The sequence below is a fragment of the Pempheris klunzingeri genome, chromosome 3 (genome assembly GCF_042242105.1).
Source record: "Pempheris klunzingeri isolate RE-2024b chromosome 3, fPemKlu1.hap1, whole genome shotgun sequence".
In the NCBI taxonomy this organism is placed as follows: domain Eukaryota; kingdom Metazoa; phylum Chordata; class Actinopteri; order Acropomatiformes; family Pempheridae; genus Pempheris; species Pempheris klunzingeri.
This window is the reverse complement of record NC_092014.1, coordinates 15,657,036-15,681,264: the sequence shown is the minus strand read 5'-3', so window position 1 is coordinate 15,681,264 and position 24,229 is coordinate 15,657,036. Positions and strand designations below refer to the sequence as shown.

At 40.6% G+C, this 24,229-nt stretch overlaps 1 protein-coding gene across 3 annotated transcripts in view; it reads left to right on the top strand.

Moving 5' to 3' along the window:
* The first annotated feature begins 3,016 nt into the window (after positions 1-3,016).
* Positions 3,017-24,229, top strand: part of atf7ip (activating transcription factor 7 interacting protein) — a 31,571-nt gene continuing 10,358 nt past the window's right edge. Inside the window, exons 1-2 of one of the 3 annotated variants that reach the window (XM_070855182.1) lie at positions 3,017-3,542; positions 23,834-23,886. The gene's annotated coding sequence lies outside the window, so the exon portion shown is untranslated. Of the gene's footprint in view, positions 3,543-18,865; positions 18,918-23,833; positions 23,887-24,229 lie in introns of those variants that run through there. The other 2 variants (XM_070855198.1, XM_070855190.1) reach the window with 2 other exon arrangements.

The window sequence follows — 24,229 nt, the reverse complement described above, 5'->3', positions numbered from 1 at the left end:
TGGTTCATCAATCTGATATGTTTTATTTAGTTTATACAATGCTGAGTGACAGAAAATGTGCACTTTTTTAAAACCAACTTTTGTTAATTATTTCACAGAAGTTATCGCTGTTGCCTTGTAACTTCCTGTCATTTCTTTTGAAACTGTGCTCATTAATGTCTGATGCAGGCAAGAACAGGGGCACATATATTTGTTATTGTTATTATTTCAGATGCTGCGTTACTGGCATTTGAATTGTTTTGTGTACTGCTTGTGCATTTCAGTGTACAAAGTTATTTCTACGTGACTAAACTTCCTCCAGACAGTGACTGTTATGCAATGATTTTTGATGTTTTTACTTGTTTTTTCTTCTGAAGAAGAAAGCTGATGTATTTTTTTACGAAGGTCTTCAAAAGCATTCTACTATCTAGATGGACAGCATCTTATCAGTAAAAAAAACACAAACACATCCACCAAATGGATCAGTTTTGAGTAGCGTGGATGAAATTGCCTTGCAACAATTTGCAGACATAGTCTTCGAGGTCATTGTTGTCACACACTTTTACAGGAAATAAAATGTCCTTCACTGCCTCTAGATGTCACCACACTAAGGACATGTGGGCATTTTTTCTGTTCCCATTTCAAATCAGCTCCTTGTGGAGCTCTAGTCTTCATACATGGAGCATCTACTGACTAAATGGGACAATATGATTAACAAGTTAAAATGTTACACTTTGGTAATTAAACCATGTATTTCTTCTAGCTATTAGCTCCTTAGTTATTGTATTATAATATTGTTCTTTATTTCTGTTGTTTTGTTTTGCTATGGCAGCAATTTAGCTTTAAGACCAAATACAGAGGAAATATTTCCATATTTAATATTTTTTGGGGTAAATTGGCTCGAACTCAGTTTTTCCGCAGCACGAATCAATCCTTTACTTTCAAACATCACAATTATTTGTGTTTTGCCTGTAGAAGTTTTGCAAATGAATATTTTAGCAGTCACCCTAGGAGCGGTGTTTGAGTCTCAAGGCTATTACTCCTATATACTGTAGAGGAGTGCTACATTCATTTACAGCCGCCTTAATGACGGCAGTCCACAGTGGGTGTGGGTGTATTTAAATTCATAGACAACTGTATGATCTTTATTGGAATGTTGCGTGTCTGCTCAAAGACAAACGTGTGAATGACATTGCAAGATTTAAGACAGACTTACTGGCTTTATTGAGGGCGTCTGTGTTGTATCTGCCCCACCTATGAGCATCCTGTTTAGTCAGTCAGCATGTTAGCGAGCAGAGCTAATGTCACCGGTGCTCACGTCTCACTTTTTAGCAGCTATGTTACAGCTGAGGAGGGGGAGGTGGGTGCTGGCACTACTTGAGCCAGTCAGACGACATTCATGGGCGCGTTTCTCTGTAAGCTGTCATTATCATCCCACCTTTGTCACATCAACATTATTGTCAAATCAGTTATTCTGAACTATTGCTCTTTTCTCTTGCTCTTTGCTGTCTGTGAGGTTTTCTCGCTTTAGCTCACAGTCTGAAGGCCCTGACACGCCATGAGGGTCTGTGACTAGCGCTGGTGTTTACAGTATGTCGGCTTCCGCCAACACTAGTCAGCTGATTCATCATGTCATCATGTTGAAGTAGGTTTAAAGGCTGTCTGTCTGCTAGATGTTCTCCTCATGCATTACTTCTGCTTTTTCATTCTTCCTCAAAAAGCAAAGCAAACCCTAGGCAAATGCTAAGCTAAACATAAGACTGCCCTCATCCTGTTCACTCCAAATTTTTCACATTAACTTCATACTTTGAACTATCAAATAACCATAACTGCAAAAAAACAAACAAAAACAAAGAGCTTATGAAGCTCATCTGCTTCATAGGTGCTTTAGACTCTGTTGTGTTTAAGTAACTTCCATTTTCTTAATGTTCTGGGGATTTTATTCCATTTTTGTATGAATTCGGCTTCTTCGACCATTACGATGTCTCTGCTTCCTGGTTTATTTTTGCTGCTGATTCTGAACCAAACACACACACACGGGTTATTACAGCACTTCCAGCTGTATTATTGATCTTCAGGCTGTTTCATGTTGCTTTGTGTGCCCTCCTTATGGAGCCTGTGATCCGCATGCAGTGTTCACTATAAACCTAAGAGCTCTCTTACAATGTAGCCTAGCTGGATTTGTTCTGTCACATATTTAGATGACAAAAGAGCCTTGCCTAACCTCAAGGCTTCTGTCTGTTAGACTAGCACTGCAGACCTTGTGTGGTATACCGGAGTGTATGAGAGAAAGGAAAGGGAGGAAAGCACAGGGCAGAGCTACTTTTTCCTACTGCTGCTCATATACATTTTGCAGTATGAACATACGATCTGCACGGGGACTAGCTATCACACAGACTGCAGTAGCTGCAAGGGTTTATCCATGAGGACGGGGACATTTTAACGCTCATGGTTTAAAACACCATAACTCGCCCTCTGCTGGCCTCCAAGGGAACTACAGGTTTCACACACAAATGAGTCAACAAAATGGCTGACCAGTATAAAGCTGTATTATGTCAGAAGACAGCTAGAAACTACACGCCATGTGCTGTTCATTGATGCAGTTAGTTTGAGTGTCCGGTGAGAATCCATGAAAATATCATAAATAAATAAATATTGCTATTATTTGTAAAAAAAACAAAATCACCTTTCAAGGTCACCACACTAGCTGGCTTAATATTCTCCCTGTACCTTTAAGTTGGACCATTTTCCCATCTAACATAAGTCATTTTTAACACTTTTTAGAATCATCGTGAAACAAAGCGAACACCACCCGTGAGCCGTAAACAGCCCACAGTATCACACCTACAGTCATTCAACAGCAGCACCAGCAACACCACCATGTCCGTCTGTGGTGAAGTTGCAGACAATGTTTCAGACTGTTGTCCCACTGACTCCTCCTCCTGCTCCGTGTGACCCCTCCCCCATCCACCTCAGCCCCGCACTTTCTTGTCTGTGGTGGACAAATCAAACACCCCCTCCCTCTCCATGCTAGTGCTCCGCTCCCCCTGCTCTTCCAGCCGATGGCTCTGTGACTGCGGCTCCTCCAAAGCTCCCTTGTGTTCCTCCGGAGAGACCGTCCGCACGTCCTGGAGCAGCTCACACCTACTTTACCGGCGTTAGCCACCGACTTCAACACCGACGGAGGCTAAAAACAACAACAACAACAACAATCAGACAGCGACTGTTGGTCGACCAGTAGGAGTCTGCCGACCAAAAGCCCCGATTTGAGCTCCGAAGGAGGAGGAGGAGGAGGAGAAGGAGGAGTCTGTGTGAGGGCGGCGGGTACAGCCGTCGGAGCAGTCCGAGGATACTCAACTACACCGTTGTTGTGCAGCAGTGTGCTGAGACCCGGCGGACCGGTACCACATCCTGACCGCGAAGCCTGGAGCTCAGCAGCGGGACCGGAAGAGTTTGACGACGGCGGCGGGGGGAGGAAGAGGAGGAGGAGGAGGAGGAGGAGACGGTCGGTGCGCTGCTGACCCGGAGCTGCCTGGAAATCGCGGGAACATCGCGAAGAATCGGTGAGTCGAGGTATTGCAACTAGCATGCTAGCCAACCAGCTAGCTAGCTAGCTCAGGTTTGCTGTTTTATTTAGCAAACAGACGATGTGCTTATTGTAACTTGTGTTTATAGATGTTCACAGAACTGGTCTTCAAGTACAGCAAAGGTTTTTCTCTGTTTTTGTGAAGTGTTTGGCTCATTGGGATTTGGATTGCAGCGGTTGAGGCATTAGCTAGCACTCACTTACATGTTGACTAAATGGATAATAAATTACATAAATTACATTTTAATAATGCATTTTTTGTCTTTTTACTTTAACAGTAAATGTTGTTTTTTACGGACGGTTGACATTTCGACTAAAATCTTTAAATTTTTACCTTTGCGAAAGCCGTTTCGCTAGTTTCGCAGTTATCTGATTTGGCTTTACTAAATTACAGAATCGCTAATGGTTAAAAATTCTGAATCATATTACATCAAATATTATATTTACCCAGATAATACCTGCTTTGCCTTTTTATTATAAGCTAAATGAACTTTTGCCCGTAGCTGCTTTTAAAGTGCAACACTATTTTTGTAGCGTGCACACAAATACACACAGAAGCACGTGAACAAAAAGAAAGAAGTGACCCAGATCTCTTTTGATTCAAGTATGAGATGCCCTCACGCTGATACAAGTATACAAGTAATCCGATGCTTTTTAGTGACGGCCCCAGTAGGTTACTGGAAACATACATTTTCATCTTGGATGTATCTGTACCTCACTAAAGTCTTAAAGGTCCAACCTCACCAAGGTGAAGCGACCGTGTTGTGTTGGTGCTAAAACAAGCAGCAGACTCATCCAGCATACTGCAGAGGTGACAGGTTTTTTGGAGGTGGGGGCAAAGATGAGGACAGATTTTGCTCATAAGTTGTCTACCCTGAGATTATAAGTAATGTAGTTAATAGAATAATGTAGTAATTAGCATGTCACCTTAATTATCGCCCTTAGTTGAGCTTTGATGAAGAGTTTTTGGCTTATTTTTAAAAAAAAAATTTAAGACACTATCCCCAAATTAAAAACCAACACTAAACTGGGGCCTAGACGACAGAGAAGACAAAAATGGACCACAGTGGAGAGGAAACTGCTGCATTCCCTACATTGTGCATTTAATCCCCCCTCTTGGTGTAAAGTGGTACAGCCCAGTAATTTTCCATGCTGCACACTGTCCTAGGATGTGGGTGTGGCTTAATGTCAATGGTAACACAAGAGTTTAGCAGTTTTTCTCTTTGCTCTTTCCTAAAAGAGGGAAACAAATCTTTTTTTTTAAATTTTTATTTAGGTGAATTGATGTACAGATAACTCACCAACTAAGTGTCTTTAAGTCAGCCACAGAAATTTGGCAGCCTGCAGGATTGGACTGCTTCATCAAATTCAGATTTTTTTTATGACTCAATTTAGTCCCTTCAAAGTGAGCTGCTTCAGGTTTTTGATTTTACCTTTTGGGGAAAATGTACAGCCCCGTTTCTTGTTTCACCTCCTCCATTTCACCCAGTGGCAGTGCACACATGGTGCACTCATAATTCATTACACTGTCTGCTTTTTCTGTTGAAGAAGAAGCAGCCTATAAAGGCTCCACCTACATTTTTCAGAAGCTTCCCTGTTGACTTTAGAAGTCAGGTGTTTATTTTGCGTGGCTAAATGTGTTTTCCTGTCATCCAATTCAATCAATGCAAATTTTCCATTGATCGTGCAACTGCAGGAAGAATTTGCAGAGCTGGCAACATTCAGATTTATGCTAAATAATAAATAATCGTTTTCCTCCATATGGAGTCTATGTGCCTGTTAGTATAATTGACATGTAAGTGAATCTTACATTAAGTAGTATTAAAAAGGGTTTCTCTGTCACATTAGACTTACCAGATAAAAACTCTGTCAATTCAACCATAATCACACACCATGGTTGAGAAACAATTAATTTCATATTACTGTGGAGACACCGTAACAGTATGCACTGACAGAAGGAAATCTGTCAACAGCTTCCTCACTGTTTCCAACTTCTCAACGATGTGAAAATATCACAACTAATCATGCTTTTATTAGCAGGACTGCATACATTTGAGGTAAATTTGCGCACTCGATTGATGAGTTTGTTATGTTAAAACAGTCATCAGTTTGTTTGTTTTGATCTGATCATAGTTCAACAATTATGCTTCTTTTTAGCGGCGTGATTGCAGTTTCCAATTCTGTACTTTTAATTTTGCTGATGCAAAAGCCCATACCTAAAATTTCTATCTTGTTTTGGGGTTTTTCAAACCATGTCAAATCTATAGGAAACCGGTGTCAACCAGTTACAGCTGGTTTTTTAGCTTCAGGCTGACAATGAGAGTGATAAGAAATATGATCCCAAAATAACCTGTGTTTGTTACTCATCATTTATTTCCTACCGTGCTGATAATTAGAAAGGCGTGTTTAAATTAGTACTTTGTGTTTCACTTTGACCATAAGAAATTAATCAGGCCTACATATATGTGCCTATTTTAAGCGAGCCCTATTACACTAATTTTATCCTTATTTTATGAACTACACTAGTGCTTACAACATGTATACGTACAACACATTGACAATTCAACCATGTTTGAAATAAACCTAAAGTCTGTTTACATCTAATTGTCTGAATAAAATGCCACTCAAAAATGTTATACCCATGAGCGACTTTAAAAGATGTCGTCTGGGAATTTTCTGCATTTGAAGTTTTAGAGGGAGGTTGGTACAGGAGTAGATGTCTCACTTCTGGTTTGCACATACAAACCCACTGCCTGCATTTTCAGTGTTAAGACAATCCCCTCTGCACAATATTGACCCATTTATCACTATTTAGCCCTTGCAGACATGCACCTCTTGTAAATAAGATTATGCATGATGCAATTTAACATGTTGCCTTCATGTCTGAATGAAGTTGCTAGAGACACAGCAGCAGTCTCACAGGGTTCGATCGAGTAAAATGTCTGACACATGTCCGAATTGCCATTAGATTAACACGAAGGCAAAGTAAAACATGCTCAGAAAGAAGTTAAAAGCACGTCTTTTTTTTCACCTTGACAAAAGCGCTCCATAAATTACTGAGTTATCATCATCTTTTTACACAAAAAAAGAATAATATCTGTTTCATAAATCAGAAAAACATTGCAAATAAGCCAGTTTTAAGTTTCATGACATGAGATTCTTCTCATGTTGGGCCAGTCTTTAAAAAACGATTTTCTTCCTCTTGCAGAGTGAAGAAAAAAAAAAACATCCTCGTATAACCACAGCAGTAATCAGACCAGCTTTATCCATACTAAAATGTTCAGTTTCTACTGATGCAAACTGCATGGATGAATGGATCAATATCCAGCATAATTCTTTAAACGCATTTAAGAAAATATGCTGTAGGTTTTTGTAAAACAGGAGCAGATTTCTCTACCATATAAATGATTAAATAAAATAGGTGACAAACAGTGATGTAACCATCAATATTGTACACAAATGACAAGAGTAATTGGAACATTCAATACATTTATGGTCACTACCTTACTCTGATGACCTGCACTGAATGGAGTCAAATATCCCTTCCTATCCCATTCCCCATCTCAGAGTATCCCTTCTTTAGTAGATATAAATTGGAAGGCTAAGCAGTTCACTTTGCTCGCTGGAGTTTTGCAGTAGCTAGAGCGTTTGACCGTGTGCATGTCCCTGCCCGCGACCCGTAGCAGAGAAGAGATCACAGACTGGCCGCCCTGTACGTAAATCAAGTCGCAAACGCGACTTTTTTGTTTTTTATTTAATGTCACGTGATCTACCCGCACTACCTCCACGATCGACCGGTAGATCGCGATCGACGTATTGGGCACCCCTGCATTAGTGGATTCACTGTGAGAAGACAAGTTGCGAGCATGCCTTGTGCTCACAGTGGTCATTAAAAATTTTAAAATCAATCACTAACGCATTTTGTGAAAGAATGCTCATCATCTTTCATATAATTTATTTACAACTTACCACAGTGTGCCAGGTGTTAAATATTATGTAAGGGTTGGCTCTAGTGGGAATAGCCTGTCATATCTAAATAAAGTTGAAAGGAACATTTATGTAATGGACACCTGTGTGTGAATTAAAATAAGCCATCATTTTTGTTTGCATTTGCGAGGAAAAAATCATATGAATGTGTGAAGTTATTTGGCCACTAGCTAATGTTGATGTGTAAAGCTAACGCAGCACTTCACAAAAAGTTAAACTACACTAAACAGTGAATCAAGCTTGATACTATCATTAGGTGCTATGGCGGAAGTAACCGAACCTTGACGGAATTTTTGCCTTGCATTGTTTGTGCAAATTTCACCATTGATTTATTTTTCCTTCCATCCATTGTCTATACCGCTTATCCTTAACGCTTGCTGGCTTTGGGCAAGAGGCGGGGTACACCACAGACTGGTTGCCAGTCAGTCACAGGGCCAACACATACAGAGAGACAGACAACCATTCACGTCCACACATCTGCATGTCTTTAGAAGCAGAAGTACGCGGAGAAAACCTACACAAGTATGGGGAGAACATGCAAACTCCACAGAAAGGTTCAAGGTTCAAACCGCAAACCTGCCGGCCAGTGGATTCAATCCTGGAAACCTTCTTGCTGTGAGGCACCGCCATGCTGCCAATATTTTTGCCATCTGTGTTAATTTGCCCAAACACCTAGTGTGCTGGCTGTATAGATGTTACCTGTAAACAGACCCTGTTGTGTGAAGAGTGGATGTGGCTGTGTGCCTATTTGCATTAACCTTTAAGCTTTGCCTTCTGTCTGAACACAACTCTAGTGCACAGATTTCAATAGTAATGCCAATCCATGTCTGAGATCTTAGACCTTAAGCATGCTTAAAAGAAAACCATGTCCAAAGGCTCAAGTGTTTATAATTGTTCCAAATTGTCAAACCTGAAGGCACGGCAAAAATCCAGCAGTTACAGACTGTTTCATACTGATTCACACTGCCTCCCCGATCTCTCTCGAAATTGGCTTTTGTTGGTCTTTGTAGTCTAAGGCTGACTGTGCTCTGAGCAAAATATCTGAAGACCCATACTTTGGAGAGATGTTGGTGGTGGTGCAGGAGGTTTCAGAAGCTACAGAGGAGGTGTCCACATTCCTGTGGTTCACCACAACTTACCAAAGACTTTGGGTGGTTGATGCAGGTCTTTAAGTCTGGAGCCAGGAACCACATTTTTGGCTTGTAGTTCAAGCAGTTTGAATGTTAGGTAATCGGACACAGTAGTTCCCCAGCAACAGTTGTGTCATGTACCGTATAGCAACTATTCAAACAGTGTGTAGCAATGCTGGAAAAAGGTTATGCCTTCCAAATTCATCTCTGGCAGCAGCTGACAACTTGGCAGTTTGTAATTTTAGTGGCCCGATCAGTTGACGCACTAGTCTGTATCTTAGCACAAAATCCAAAAAATCCAGTCAGTTTATTCCATTAATACTGTTACTGAAACTTTATTGGACAATGTGTTTTATAGTCCCTGCAGTTTTTTAGCCCCCAGCTAATCTGCAGTAATATGATCTGGGCTGATTTCTTTTTTTGATGAATCAATATTGTATGCTCCTGTACTCCTTCGGGTATGCCAGTTGAAATCACTACTCGGACTGAAGAAAGGTTTAAGGCTGTTCACCTCCAGTCCTGGAGGGTCGGAGCCCTGCAGGCTTTTGTTCCTCCCGCATAGCTAATAAGCTACACCACAGCTACACCTCAGGTCTGAGGTGGACAGGTGTGGCTCATTAACTTTTGAGGCGGAACAAAGAGCTGCAGCACTCCGGCCCTCCAGAGCTGAAATTGAACACACCTAGACCAACAAATTTAAGCAGCTGTAAGGTCCGGGGCATACTCCATTAGAATTAGTTTGTGCAACATTGTGTACGAAATCTGACCATGTCAGAAATCAAAAGTGTTTACGGCCACTCTGACAGTCATGCGACATCGGTAAGATATGAGGATAACGATGCACATTTTCAGACAGAACCGCTACTCCTTTCTCACCAACAACCAGTTAACAGTGAACCATATATTGCTTCGACCTTGCAAAAGAGCTAACCAGGAACTAGAACTGTTGATTGGATAATTTCTTTGACTGCAGTATCTGTGTCTCTTAAATGCACGTTATGTGTGAAACATAATAGGGACAAAAGTTTTAAGAGGGCACAAAACTAATTTTAGCACTAGCTTGCAAGTCAGCACATGATAGCAGACAGGCACAGATTTCTAAGAGCGGACTTAGATTTATATGATTTTAGATTTTATAGAATACTTTTACAGTGGTGTACCTTGACATAGTAAATATTAGGGTTTTAATGTCAGCCCCCCTACACAGTATCTCCACATTAGACAAATTCAACAAATTGTTCTTCTCTTGCTCTCAGCTGTTGTCGTTGTCAGCTGTGTGATTTCCCCAAAGCTGAATTACAACCACTGCCATGGCCAAAGTTGAAGGTGACTTGTGAGGGTTAATTTAATAACCTTGATCTTGAGGCAGCAAGTTTCCTTTTCAGTCACACAAGTGCTTGCTGTGTCTCAGTTAAAGTTACAACTGAGCTCCCACAAACTGGTGGTACTTCACTTGGTTGACTAGCAAGTGGTAGCATAGCAAGCTACAGCTGAAGTAGGTAGACCTGGAGAGACAAGCAGCCTGGTTCGTTGGGTCACTCTGCCTCTGTTTGACCAGTAGAAAGATGCACTCAGATGCAAAACTATGCACCTGAACACTTTGAACGCTATGCTGTGTTCATGGTGCCCTATGAAAATGACGGAGGTCACAATATTGATAAGATTGTTTGTGTTGCTCCCATCCCATCATTGACCGCATCCCATCATTGACCGCAGTAAATGGTAAATCTGATATTCCTGCACGCCTTTTTAAAGAAAACCGGTTTGCATTTTCCTCTCCTCTACCTCCTGTCTATGCATGCTTTTAAGTGGAGTCTTGTCCTTGAAGTTGAAACATTGTCCACAGAAGCAGGCAGGTCTTAGCCTCAATTTGCAAATCCTAGATGAATCCACACCTTTTCACGTCTAGTAGCATCTCTTGATTGACTTTATATGCAGTGGCACAGCCTACAGATTTCACTTGGCATTCAGTCTGATTGCACCCTTAAAGGCCCTGACCCCAAAACAAATGCAACAGCTGATGCGTTTCTATTTACACTTGATTGTGTGTTTGTGTAGGTGGTGCTGCGATGGTGGTGAAATCAATAGCCTAAAGGCAGAGGAATGCAATTGATATGGTGGAGTGGAGGGTTTGAACATGGTTTTGGGGGGGTTTATGGAGGAGCAGTTCCCTTCACTTCTCTGTAGGCTAGCATCAGAGTATTAAACAAGATGTGAGTTGCAACAACAAGCCAGTGTAATAAACAGGAAAATGCAGCGGTGGGCTGATGGGAGGGTTTGGACGGCAACACTTTGGACCAGCTCCGGGTGGTAGGTAACGTGTCAATATAGGCATCTCCAGTAGGCATAACGAGGGAATTGCAGTTGTCCAGGCCAGAGCTGAGAGCACCTGTATGAGTTTGTCATGGACTCACCCCCAGTTTTGCTGTACAAATTGACCACAATTCACCACAATGTTCTCGAGTCTTGGTGTTTGACAGGTCTCAGTACAGACATGTTTTGTCTTGTTGGAACTCAAGCGCTGTCTTGTTCTCGTATTCCCTTGGCATCCAGTCTGAGAAACTATAAGGACAGCAGTGGTGTGCTCTAGCACCCAAGCATCAGATGGGCACAATGAGAAGAATAGAAGGGCATCATCAGCATAGCAATGGTTGGAGGAACTGAAATGGGAATTTACAGTGGTTAAAGAAACACCTCCAACCACCAGCAGCTCATGCTTACTTTTCAACTGCGTAACCACATGATATCTAGATTTAGACTTATTATCCATGTACGGTAAATAACGTGGACTAGCTAAGTTAGCCTACTTGTTATGCAATGGCTACCTGCAACAGCACCAGTCACAGCGAGGTCGGGGATGGTCCAGTGAAAAGCTTGATAGAGAAGTTCAAATCCTCAAATTGTTGGTTACAAAATGGAAAATTACAGAAGTCGCAAAATACGGTTATCTCTCAGCTCCAACATTGTTACATTGGCTTGAAAGTCCGCCAGCAATCAACAAATTAAAAAACGAGAGACTATGACAGACTGTCGCTTAGCAAGGTGACAGAATAAAGCACAGCGTCTGAGCAGAGTGAGCAATAACTCTGAGCTAAAGGTAACATTACGTTTGTGAAGGCTGTTTTGCTCGTGCTTACATGATTGTGGCATTTGACTGAGTAGTTTATCTGTTAGTCAGTCAGCGATTGTGTATAGAACTGATCAGTGACCCGGCAGCGGTTGCTGGTTTTCTCATCACCATCGGGGACTCATCCTCCAACGTTAGTCAGATAGTGCGTTCATGTGTTGTGAAGGAGTTGTTTTGGAGGAAAACCTGAAGGGAGGGGGTGTGATATTTTCAGTTGGATACTTTAACACTCCAGCTTCTCTTGCTAGTTCCTCCAGCATTGCAGACACTGCTTTTAATGTGCTATGGAGATTTAAACGCTAATTGAAAATTAACGTATATACACAACAGCAAATAATTAGCAAATTATTGCAGACTTGTGCTAGCCTAGTCATTAACAGAATAACAAAAAAGGCTACAATGTCACCGTTTGAAGTCCTATTACTAATAATAATAATGGTAAAGTATTAGTATTCTTCTCCCCCTCATAATGATAATAATAGTATTAATAATAATTATTATTATTATTATAATAACAATATTATTATTATTATGTAGAAAACGACATGACATAAATGAATAGCAAGTGTTGCAGGTTTAATACCAGGTACAAAAATGTGTTACCCCTTGCGGATCATAAGAAATCTAGAACTTAAAGGGAACCAAATGGGAGGGATGAAAGCAGCAGTATTTATAACTAAACAGAGTAACAAGGTACGGTCATAAGCAGGCACAGTGAGCCATGTTCATGATAAACAGGATTCTTTCTGCTGTAACTGCGTACAGCTGCAGCAGCAGCCATTTTGTGCTGTAGCACTCACTGCAAGCCATCGATCAAAAGGAAGGAGTGGGGGTGGGGAAATTGTCGAGTAGGCTAGCCTGTTGACTAATCCAAATCATTAAACTCAGGAAATGTTAGCTGTTTGTTACATCAGTTCACAGAAAACAATCTTTGTTCTCTCAGCTACTTTCTGCTCATGTTCAAGTGTTTCTTTTGGCAGATAGGAAAAAAGCAGCTTACAGCTATGGATTTATCCTTCCTTAAAACATCTTGATGTTTAGGTAACAAACTTCTGTGACATGTTCACTGTTTAGACAGTAAGATAGATGATTTGTTGCTACAGAGAAAGAAAGAAAATTTGAGTAATAGGTCAAAGAGAGTGAACTGCTCTTTCAGGGCCAGGGTTGGACCAATTTAGTAGAATTACAATTCACTGAGAATGTTTACCTGTTCAAACCAGGGCTAATTTAGATTTTCACTTCTCACTGTGGAGCTCAGATCGTCTAGAGCGCCTTGGATTTGTCCTTCACCTCTCTAGCTCCCTCCCTTGTTGGTGAGAACACCCTCCTGCTGCAATGGTTTAGTCCACGCTTGGCTGTTAAACTGGAGCAGACTGCTGGTGTGGGGGAGGGGTGTTGGCGCTCTCTGCAAGGCTGTGGACTTTAGTTCTGACTGTGGGGTGCTAGCTATAGCTCATGCGATCTGACTTAAACTGTAGTTACTCTAAACCTGGTCCGTAGGTCATCAGAGTTTCACCAGAAGCAAAAGAGAACAACTGCATGGAGATATTTCAATTGTGCAGTTAACCAAAAGTGTTATTATTACCAAGTCTGCAGGGAACCCAGACTACCTGTATTTTGCACCTGGTGTTTTTGTGTTTAGTCCTCAGACTGTCAGTCAACATTCATCAGCTTTTTTTTGTAGCCATGACATGAGACTCCCTCAGCAGCGCATGGCTAAAGAATAATCACCATGTGCTTGCCTGATTCACATGTAAACTCCTGGTTTTGCCCACCCCCACCCCTCCCCGGTTTTTCTTCCCTTTTTTTCCTTCTATCCTGCTCCCGATAGTCTCAACACAGTTAAAAGACAGGGGGAAAAAATCAAATCACGCGTACAATGTTTGGGCAATGGTGGGCTAAGAGGCAGTGCCTTTAGACTATTGCTGAACAGGTTTTTTGATAGTTATGTTTTGGCATGTGCAAATTGCTCATTGTTTTGCCACTTAATCTCACAGTGGCCTCTTAAAGGCAACAGATTCACTCATTTAGTTGCTAAGGCTGATAGGCGGTTATTGTAGATTCTGTAGTCCTTTAGTGGACATAAAATTCTGTGTAATATGTACTCGAAGGAGAGATACCCACCTAAATGGATGGAAAATGGGATAGAAATAGACATGGGAACAGGAAAGATCAATAATCAGCTGCTCCTTTGAATCACCCAATGTCTTGACTCTGTCTAGTTTCCTGCTTGTCAAATAGCAGCCAACAGAAAACTGTCGGATCATACGGGAAAAAACAACAAAAGAATGCAATAAATGATAGATGATATGTATTTCATTGTGTGCAGTTTTCCTCAGGCCGGGAGTGAGATTAATATGAAGTACAGTGTGAATAAAGGAAATGGGAGCAATTCCACTTCACCCGGATGTTCAAATGTTTGATTAACTTTGCCACACTGTGTGTGTATATTGCAGTTTAGTGACTGAGCTAGAGGCTCAGGCAGCCTGCATTGTAGCACAATTATGACGCTAGCGTGTCTAGAATTAATTATCACAGTTAAAATGTGTAAGTTGTTATAACTTTCTCTTGGAAATATCACAAGATTACATTGACTTAAACACATTTTAATACCTTATATGCACAGTAATGAAAACAGTAATATCATTAAGATACAATAAACACGCTATATTTTTCTATTTATTCACTTAATTTAAAATTAGTCAAACATGCAGCGTAAGGGGTTTCACATGTATGCTTACTATACCGCTTACCCTGCATGCATTAGATGAGAGGCAGGAGGTTGTCAGTCTGTCACAGAGCTCACATTCACTCTCACTTTCACACCTCTGGGCTGTTCAGAGTTTCCACTACCCCGGACATCCATGTCTTTGGACTGTGACAGGAAAATGGGGCTCCCAGAGGAGATGCAAAAAAGGGAAGACCATGCACACTCCATAGTGAGAGACCCAGAGTGGTTAAATCTAGGACCTGATTGCACAGAAGAGCTGCACATCTCCCGACACAGACAACTCTCCTGATAGTTCAATCTCTGCTTGTAACTAGGAGGTTTTCAGATAGACTAGAAAAACAGTGGAACAATTACGTCAATGTACAAATTACATATGTCAGTATAATAATAATAGTAGGGATTTAACAGCAACAACAGCTCCTTAACAGCTGATACAGCAAGAAAATGTGACATTTCAAGCGTTTGCAACCTGGTAATACAGTGAAGCTTGGATTGGTGTAACAGCCACATAAGTAAGCTACCTGCTTCAGGAGAATCGTGCGAAATTTGCTTTTCTGTGTTTTAGCTTAATATTGTAGTTGGTCCTGAAAACTGTTATAAAATTCCTTGGTGAGAATTATGCACACTGGAATTACTTTTAATGGCGTGTTGCTGCTGCCGTAACGTGATCAGATGTTGTGCAAGACATAACAGGCTCTAAGGGCTCTGTGTGGCTGCGCACAGCAGACCAGGTGGCCATTTTGAGATTCAGTGAATCCAGATGCAGGCAGGCAGGGTGGGGGAGGGGACCACTGCGCACAGCGCGCACTAATGTTGGAATGCAGGCTCTGCTCTCACTGGCTGACATCTTTTTTTCCACTCGGTATTTAGCCTCCATTAAAAAATATCCAACATTAGATAACTGTAAACATCTTTCTTAGAGTTTTGTTAAGTAGGAATTGAGACCAGCAGCAGACAGCTAAGTGTCAGGTTTACTGGCATATAGGCAGCCTGAGGGAGAAAAAGCACTATTTTATTACTCAGTTATCTAGACTTGTGGTTATTAAACATTCAGCAGTACAGCTCTGAACATGTGAGGGTAAAAAATTGATCTAATTGGTTTTTGTTACTCCTGTCATGATTTAAGGTGTTGCAGAGATGTGAGCTATTAACAACAACAGTGAAACCAAGATTAAGAGGTGATCACAAGGATATGTAACATTATTTAAAATCATTAAGTCAAATGTGCTGTTTTAGAAGAAAGTTTTCCCTGACGGTCCATGTATGAGTATGGAGAATCCTGCAGATACACTGTAGTTGTTTTTTTTTTTTCTAGGAGGCGGGGTTTGTTATAGGATCTGCTCATGCCTGTGCTCAGCATGCTGCTCGCAGCAACGCTGGTGGCCATTTTGTGTTTCTGCAGTAGCAGAAAGGAGGGCTGGCCAAAGAGCGCACAGCAAGGTTTTATTTGCTCTCACAATAGAGCTTTTGATGACTACAGGTGAAGGTTGCAAATTTAGGTTTATTCTGATTTCAAATCACATTGCTAGTAAACCACCTCCTCTTCAATACATTTCTCTGTCTGTTTTCAGTCTCAACTAGTCAAATGAGAACATTATATAAATGTAACCTTTTTGTGAAGAATCCATCGGTACAGACTGTAATCAGGGAAGTAATGATGCACTAAGTGTATTTTTCAGTTTTCTAGTGGGTGTTTTTTTGTCCTCTGGAGTTAAGATCCACCCCCATGTTGGAATGGTTCAGTCTGTTCATAGGCAGCCCCTTCTGCTCAGGGAGAGGCTGGGCGGATAGAGGCTGCTTATGTGTCAAGCTGTGCTCTAATTTCTTACTGTGCGCAGCTAGCATGGCAGTGTGAGGCTAAAAAGCTTTTTTTTTTGCTTGCAAATGCAAAAGAATGTTTAGTTTTTGCAGATATGGCGCTTCAATCTCCAATGCAGTAAATTGTAGTTAATCATGAGAAGTAGTTGTATTCAGGTTTCAGAGAAAAGTCCTTATTTTTCATGTATCGACTTATTTTAAGGAATTACATCCAAAAATCTCAGCTAAAAAATAACAAGGGGGGAATACTCCCATTTTATGTGTGGATACCCAAAAACAGTAAAACTCTTTGCCCTGAGTTAGCAACTCTATAACTGCACTTTGACTATTGGATTACTTGAATACTTCATCCTTTATCTCTTTTGTTTTAAATAACCTTCCCCCCCTTGTCAGAATGGTTCAGTCCATGTTTAACTTGGAGAGACGCTCCACAGAGAGAGAGTGTGTGTGTGTGTGTGTGTATGTATGTGAGAGAGCAAGGGGGGAGGGGCGCAGGAGGGTGGGTGCAGCTGCCTCTAGGATGAGTGTGTGGGTGTGCAATTTAGCGCTGGCTGTGCGCCGCTAGCTAAGCCTTGACTAAAGTGCACATCGTTCTTCTTTTGGGTGGTGGTGATGGTCATCGTTACCACTGAACGGCCTTTAAGGCAAAGTTGCTTTAAAAATATCCTAGTTATCAGTCAAATGGAGCTGTCTGAACCTGGCTCCTCCTAACCTTTTGACCAGTTGCTCTGGCTTTATAAGCCAAGTAGTCCATTGATAAACTCAACAAATTATTTATCTAGCTTCTAATCGATGGTCCCAGATTTTCACGTCTTCTCCAAGGCGGTCTTCCTTTATAATTTTGTTGAACTTTGCATCTTTTATCTTCTGTATATCTAGTTTGCTCCCAATAAAAACTCCGTAGGAGTGGGAGATGGAGCTCTTTGAGAGATTATTACAAACTGTTGGTGGTCGAGTTGAATTTTACATCAATTTATGTTTTGCATTTGGAAATTCAAAAATAGAAAGTCTCCAAAGCCTGTGTTGCAATTTTGAAGTGGTAGCACAGTGGGAATAAAGCAATACACACTAGGATGAGCAGCAGGTTGTGTGCTGGAAGATAAAGAGGGTTGTGTTTTTGAGCAGTTTTACCAAATAGAATATTAAATCCAACCGTGAAACCATCATCGCCACTGATTATCCTCGGTTCTTGCTGGAAACTTCTAAGACACAGTAGTTTACCTTACCATTGAAAAGGAAGAGCCACAGCCACAATGGGATCCTGTTCAGCATTTCACGTGTTTAAAATAAATGAGATTCAAGTAGTTATATTTGACCAGCATTTATTTATACTACAGCTTTTCTCAAATGACCTCAACATCTTTGTTACTTTATAGAGACATACCCCTTCAGTTTAAATCTAGGCTAACTGTCAGATGTATTTGATCAAGACTTGATCACAGAGTTTCTGTCAGACAAAGCATTTACATAATTTTGTAGCCTCCTCAGTGGGTTTTTAAAATTCTACAGCTAGCCTGTAACATGATCTTCAGGAGAGCAGATAGGTGAGATCATTTTACAACCTGAATGTGGTTCTCTGCAGTCCACAGTGGTCGAATCACTAGAGGGATAGCAGAGGCTAACCTAGTACTCAGCTTAGTGGCAGCGAGTGCTCAGTTTATTGCACATAGCACCTTGGGTCAGCATATTATGTGTATGCAGTTCAGATAAAATCTGTCGGAGGAGTGAGTAGACAGGCCGCAGGAGCCAACATAAATTTCACTGAAAGGTTTTTTCCAGTTATGTCACAGTTCCTAATTTTGTCTGTTGTTTGACTATGGTGAAAATAAGCTATTATAGCAACAGATGCCTTCTTTAAACAGTAGGTGATGAACCCTCTAAATATAGAGAAATACAGTAAAGGTCAGGCACTGTACTCCAATAGTAGTTTTACAGCTGTCCTTGACCTTTCTTTTATCATGAAGATTTCCTATGGTGTTATTTTAGAAAGGAGAGCCCCCCCCTGCCCTTTGTCAGAATGGTTTGGTCCGTGCTCGCTGTAGCTTTCCATACTGTGCTAGAGTTGGGGGATGGGTGTTGCTTGGCAACAGTCTGTGCAGTGTACTTCCCCACTGTCTGTGCGCTGCTAGCTAGGGTCGGTGTTGATTATCACAACGCTGTACTTTAAAATGTTGTAGACACACGGTTTGGTTTGTGTGTATTTGTGATACCTGCAAATATATTATGCATTTGATGGTATCACCCGAAAGAAAAGTATAAAGAAAAACAACAATTATTGTCTCATGTTTTGTGTTTCATAATGTGCATTATGGCAGACTGCTGTGTGAGGAGCATTGAAGTGGTTTTTCTTTTTCAAGGGTTTAATTGATATCCATTACAGGCTCCTGTAGCCCACACACACACCCTTTAAGGAACATACCCCTGCAAGGAAAAAGATGGTCTAGTCCTAGCTGAGTCCCTCCTCCTTTCTTTTATGTTCTCCTGCTGGCCTCTCAGCCGTTCCTGCTCCCACAGTCAACAAATACATGGAAGGCCTCAATCCCACACATCCTGCTAAAGGTTGATTTTTCTTTGTTTTTAAAGCATGCTTAACATTTCTCTCTATCATTTAAATGTAACTCATCTAACTTGTCATTGCAGCTTTACACTCATCCAAGGTTAGCTTTTGATGCTTGTAGGGGAGGCTATGCAAGTTTTAGAAGGTAGAAGTTTGGCTTATTGTTTAAGTTTCTTTTCAAACAGGAAACGTTAGGTTCAGATGTTCTGTGTGCCTGGGAGTTTGCAGTACATTTTTACTAATTCAGATGGTCAAAAAAAAAGAAGACATTTTCTCACCTGTGACATTGTGCGCGACACCAGGAAGACGCATGCTCTTTAAACAGCGCTTGTTCCTGGAAGTAGTTACCTTGAGACATGCATGTTCTTTGTCCACACACACAAGTGACTGTACATTTATGCATTTATTGCATTGTAAACACATTTTGTAATTGTGCGATATATTTGGTTTGTTTGTGAATCTCACAAATATCAAGCATGTGTAAAGCCACTGCTAACAATTGTTCATTTGTTTTATTTGTTTGTTTAATCTTTATGCAGCAATGTCTGGCTTTATATAAAACGCACAAGATCGCATTCATTCAGGTAGAAGCGCAATTGCTTCCTCTATTGTCCTAGGGTCCCATGGCGGGTCAAACAGAATTGGCTATGTAAGGGCTTAACAATTAATACAATATATACTGACATCACAATATAATAGAACACAATTTACTAACCGCAAAAGCTGCTATTTAGAAAAAAAGTATTTTTGCTACACCATCTACAATTTACAAACGCTGCTGTACGCTCCAGATGACATGAGTCCAAGTAGATAAAGAAAACAACATTGAAAACATTGATATGCCATGCCACGCACAAGCTTTGATGCTAGCAGTGCTACCGTGTGAAAATGGCCTCGACAGAAACAAACGCACTTAATTGTCTAAGAGGAGCAGTAGTTAGGTTGAGGTTGTCTGGACATATCTGGGTTTGAGATGATGTTCAACAGTCGGGTATTGTGCAGAATGTGTTGCAACAACACAAGGCAACATTACACGTGTTCCAGCATTTAAAAAAGCATCCTGAGACCGTGTATGACGATTGCTAAAAACCCGTGTGTCAAGTCTGCCGACTACCACCTGACAAGGATCACTGGCTGAAATGTTCGAGAGCACAACCCCTTATGATCGAGATTAAAAACGGCACAGTGAAATGTCCCAGGCAGAGCCAAACTCCTTTTGCACTATAGTCTGTGTGGTTTGTCACTGTGACTGACCTGAGATGATATTTATTTTTCATTAGTGTTGATACCAGGACTTTTGTTCTGCAGCACCATGTTGTTCCTTTTTCATAATTCATTAAAATGTTTAAATTATGTGATTTTATCGATCATCTGCAGTGAATGAAGGTTTTTAACTATTTAAAGGGTAAACGAAGATATGTTATACATATCGATTCATGCATAAATTCGTCTCATTTCAGCATCAACTAATTTGAACAGTCCCAGTTTGTATAATATCCATGGAGTCAGGAGTGCCAGACTCCTCTCATCATTTGCAACATCGACTTAATTGTAGAAGTGTTCATACAACAACAACACATAAGATGGTGCAGAAAGGTGGTTGATTTTTTTTGTTTTTAGCCTAAAGTGGCCCTAATTGTTCCTGTTTCTGACGTACCCTGTCAGCATGGATATTGTCACTGAACTTGCTTGTTGCTGTTTATTTGTTCATACTGCACCATGGGTCCCTCTGTGAGCCAAGAATAAGTCCTGGTGTTTTTAATGGAGCACAATGATGCATGTTTGAATGCTTGTGTAGCCAGAGCTCAGCGGGTAACAATAAACAACGGTGTGGAAATTGATTGGTCTCCATATGTCAGATACTGATCCATTTAAAAAGTGCTTTCATTTGTATCAGCTAGGGCCATACCAGGGGATAGCTGGGATCAGGGATAGATGATACCTCATTAAAAACATGTATCATAGTCTGGATGCTGTTCCTGGGAGGCCAACATGTCTTGCCAAATTGCACATGAATGTCTATGTATTGTATCCCACTGAGAGGTAGCTGGCACTTAAGGTTTGTGATCGACTCTTCCACTGTCTTCGAAACAGCCTCGAGTCATATTGTGATGAGCAAGATGCCATAATACTGAAATTCGGATGCATCATCTATGTTTGAACCAATAAGTATCTCATCTTTTGCCCTGAAAGAGAAAGTTTTGATGTTCCTTGTAAATATTGCGCAGACATGCCAAGTTTCTGTTGTTTGCTTGGCATCACAGAGACTTGAACTGAAGCCTTCCTGCTGCAGGACTGACTTTCTTGTCGCACTGTTCCTAGATTATTTGGAGTCAGAGAAACTTGTATGTCTAGTCACCAGAGTTGATGCCAGTTTGTGACATTTGACCAGCAGCTCAATAGCTTGTCACCTAGTGTTGAAACAGTGGGTTGCAGTGGCTATGTCCTGAAACAGCCAGTGCCTATTTTGCAACTGGAGAGAAAAGAAGTCGTCAAAGCCCAGAGAGAGCAGGTGGACGTCTCTCTCTTTCTCCGTTGATGCCTCCAGTTTAGCGTGAAGACATATGTGAATGTTAAGTTCCTTCTTACACGTGGTAGCCTAGTTATCAAAGCTTGACAATAGCACAGTCTAGTCAAGCAATAATTTAAAGATTTTGAATTAATTATTAAAAAATGCTGGAAGTTTTATAAGCCCTCTGTTCACATTGAAACAAGAGCGTGTTGGATTGTTGGTATCACCCGCAATCCTGCTGGTGATAAATTTGACATGATTTCTTGAAAAATGACTTAATGTGAAATGTTTGATGTTTCCTGCCAACTGTCTGTGCATAGTATCTCAGGAAACAACATTATGGGGTGTAAATTCAGGCACAAATTTGTCTGGGCTTGAAAACAATGTTAATATTTCTATGCGTTTGTCATTTACGTAGGCGGTTTTCTTTATGGTCCAACTTCAGGAGCGCGTTAAGTGCCACACCCAGTTTTTGAATGACAGTGAGCACTTTCTGCACTTCCTCGAGTCAGGTTTAACAGCGAATTCAGTACCATTCAGATGTACCTGCAGATAGCTTTATCTCTATCTAAATATGGACTGATGAACATGATATAAGCTTGAAAAATATTTAGAATGATTTCTTATTCTTACCAAAGGCTTTTATAGTTAATGTACATATAATTTATAAACCATAAAATCATGTAACCATAACTAAGCCCAAATTAATCAAAATGGCTGAGGATTACCTTTTTGATAAGTTGGACAAATGCAAAAAATAAGTATTTTAATAATGTTTGACTTTGGCTTATTCAACATTTTTGTATAAAGTAAATAAGTTTATATATTCTACATTATGTTTACTTTGATAACTTGCTGAAGCCTCAAGCTGAACAGAAAACTCCCAAAAGAAAAGTAGTGCTGCAACCTGATATATCTGATAGAGAAGCCTGTTCAGCTAGCTACTGAGAGCTCAGTCTGGCAGCAAACAGCAGAGCTGACGGCCATTTTGAGTTTCTGCACTGAATCCAGGCGCAGTAAATGAGGCCGTAGGATGGGGGAGGGAGATATTGTGCTCTGCGCAGTGTGCAATAACATTGGAATGTGAATTGTAGTGTGCAGTGATCGGGCTTGCAAATTATTTTATTTTTCTAATTTGTTTATGCTGACCGTTTGATACTTTCTTCTAGTTAAATTCAAATTATGCTTAAATACCCTCTCACCTCTTATTATAAAAAAAGAGTTTGTTGTCATTTTGTCAGGAAACATGCTTGCTGATCTAATAGCAGAGCAGGAATTGATCTCAGTGTTGTGCGTATGCACCAGCATCTCGTGTGCAGCTCAGCTTTATAGTGTAAAATGTACATTCAGTCCAGCTCAGTCTTTTCAGTTAATGTTGCGTTTCTCCACGAACATGTGACAGCCTGCTAAGTTGCAAAGTACTCATGGCTAGATTAGACAAGGACTTTTCATATGGCTCTGTCATCTGCAGTCTTGCAGATCAGCAATGCACCAACAGTAATGCTAACCAAGCTCACAGTGTTGAAAACAACAGACCGATTTAACTACATCACAACATGTCCGCTTTTTGTCATAACATTAGAGGTGAGTTAACAGGGAAAACTAGAGGCCCATGGCTACACATTCTCTAGCTCCCATTCGCTGAAATATGTTTTGGTAAAATGATTTGCATTAATGTATTTTTCCTGTAGTTTGACTCTCCTCTGTCCATTGTTTCAGTTTTGAATCCTTTTCCCCTTTACCTCTCTGTGCACTTTGGTTAGCCTTTCACGTCTCTAGTTGGGCTCCCTTAGCCTGTTTTGGCTGCAAATAGCTTATTAGTCACCTGATACGTTTTGTTATAGTTCATTATCAGTTATAGTTTTACATCAAGCTTTGTCTTACAATATCAAATTATTACGTCTCAATTGTTATTTCCATAATATCTCCATTAAAAACATTATCATATTTTTTTTGGCAAAATCAACAAAGTCAGCAACAACAGCAAAAAACAACTCGAAATGAGAGTAATAATCCTTTTGTTAAACTTAGTATTACTGTGGTGAAATTCAGATGTAACACCTTGTAACCATGGGCTCTAGAAAACATATCATGTCAGATATACACTAGTTTTTGTGTCCAGACGGATCCACATTTTATATTATGGATTCTATTGTTATCAACATACTTGTTCTTCCAGTTCAATGAAATATATCGTGATCCCTCCAATACATATCTCATTCTAAAGCCAAGGAGTCAGTTGCTGTTTAAGGAATGAAGATAGACTGCTTAACTCAGAGGAGTTAAATTTAGGGTTACACTTTCATTGGTAGGACTTGTGGCTTTCATACATAGCTGATCTTGTCCTCCTAGTTTGGAGCAATACTACAAGATTTACTAAAAAAATGCATCTCTTTTTTTCCTCAGGCTGTCGAAGATATCTGTGGTAAATCCATGACCAGGATCCTTTCGGATTGAAGGTGAGCTATTCACAAGATGATTTTATTAGTGTATGCACTGCATGTCACCTAATGTCCTAGCACGTTTCTTGTTTGCTACTGGGTGTAAAGAGAATTTCACTGCAGCTAAGCTCCTGCAGCACAAAGCTTTAATGCATTATTTTGTTTGACTTCACTAAAAAGAACTTTAAACCATCACATACATATATGCATATAAAATGCACAAGCATGAAATGAGTGCATGTCAAGTATGACAACTAGCCTCAACACTAAAATGTGTGCAACATCAGAACTATGTACGGAAAAATCCTTCATGGTTTGCATAGCCTTTTGACTGCTGCCAACACAGCCTGAATTTTGGACG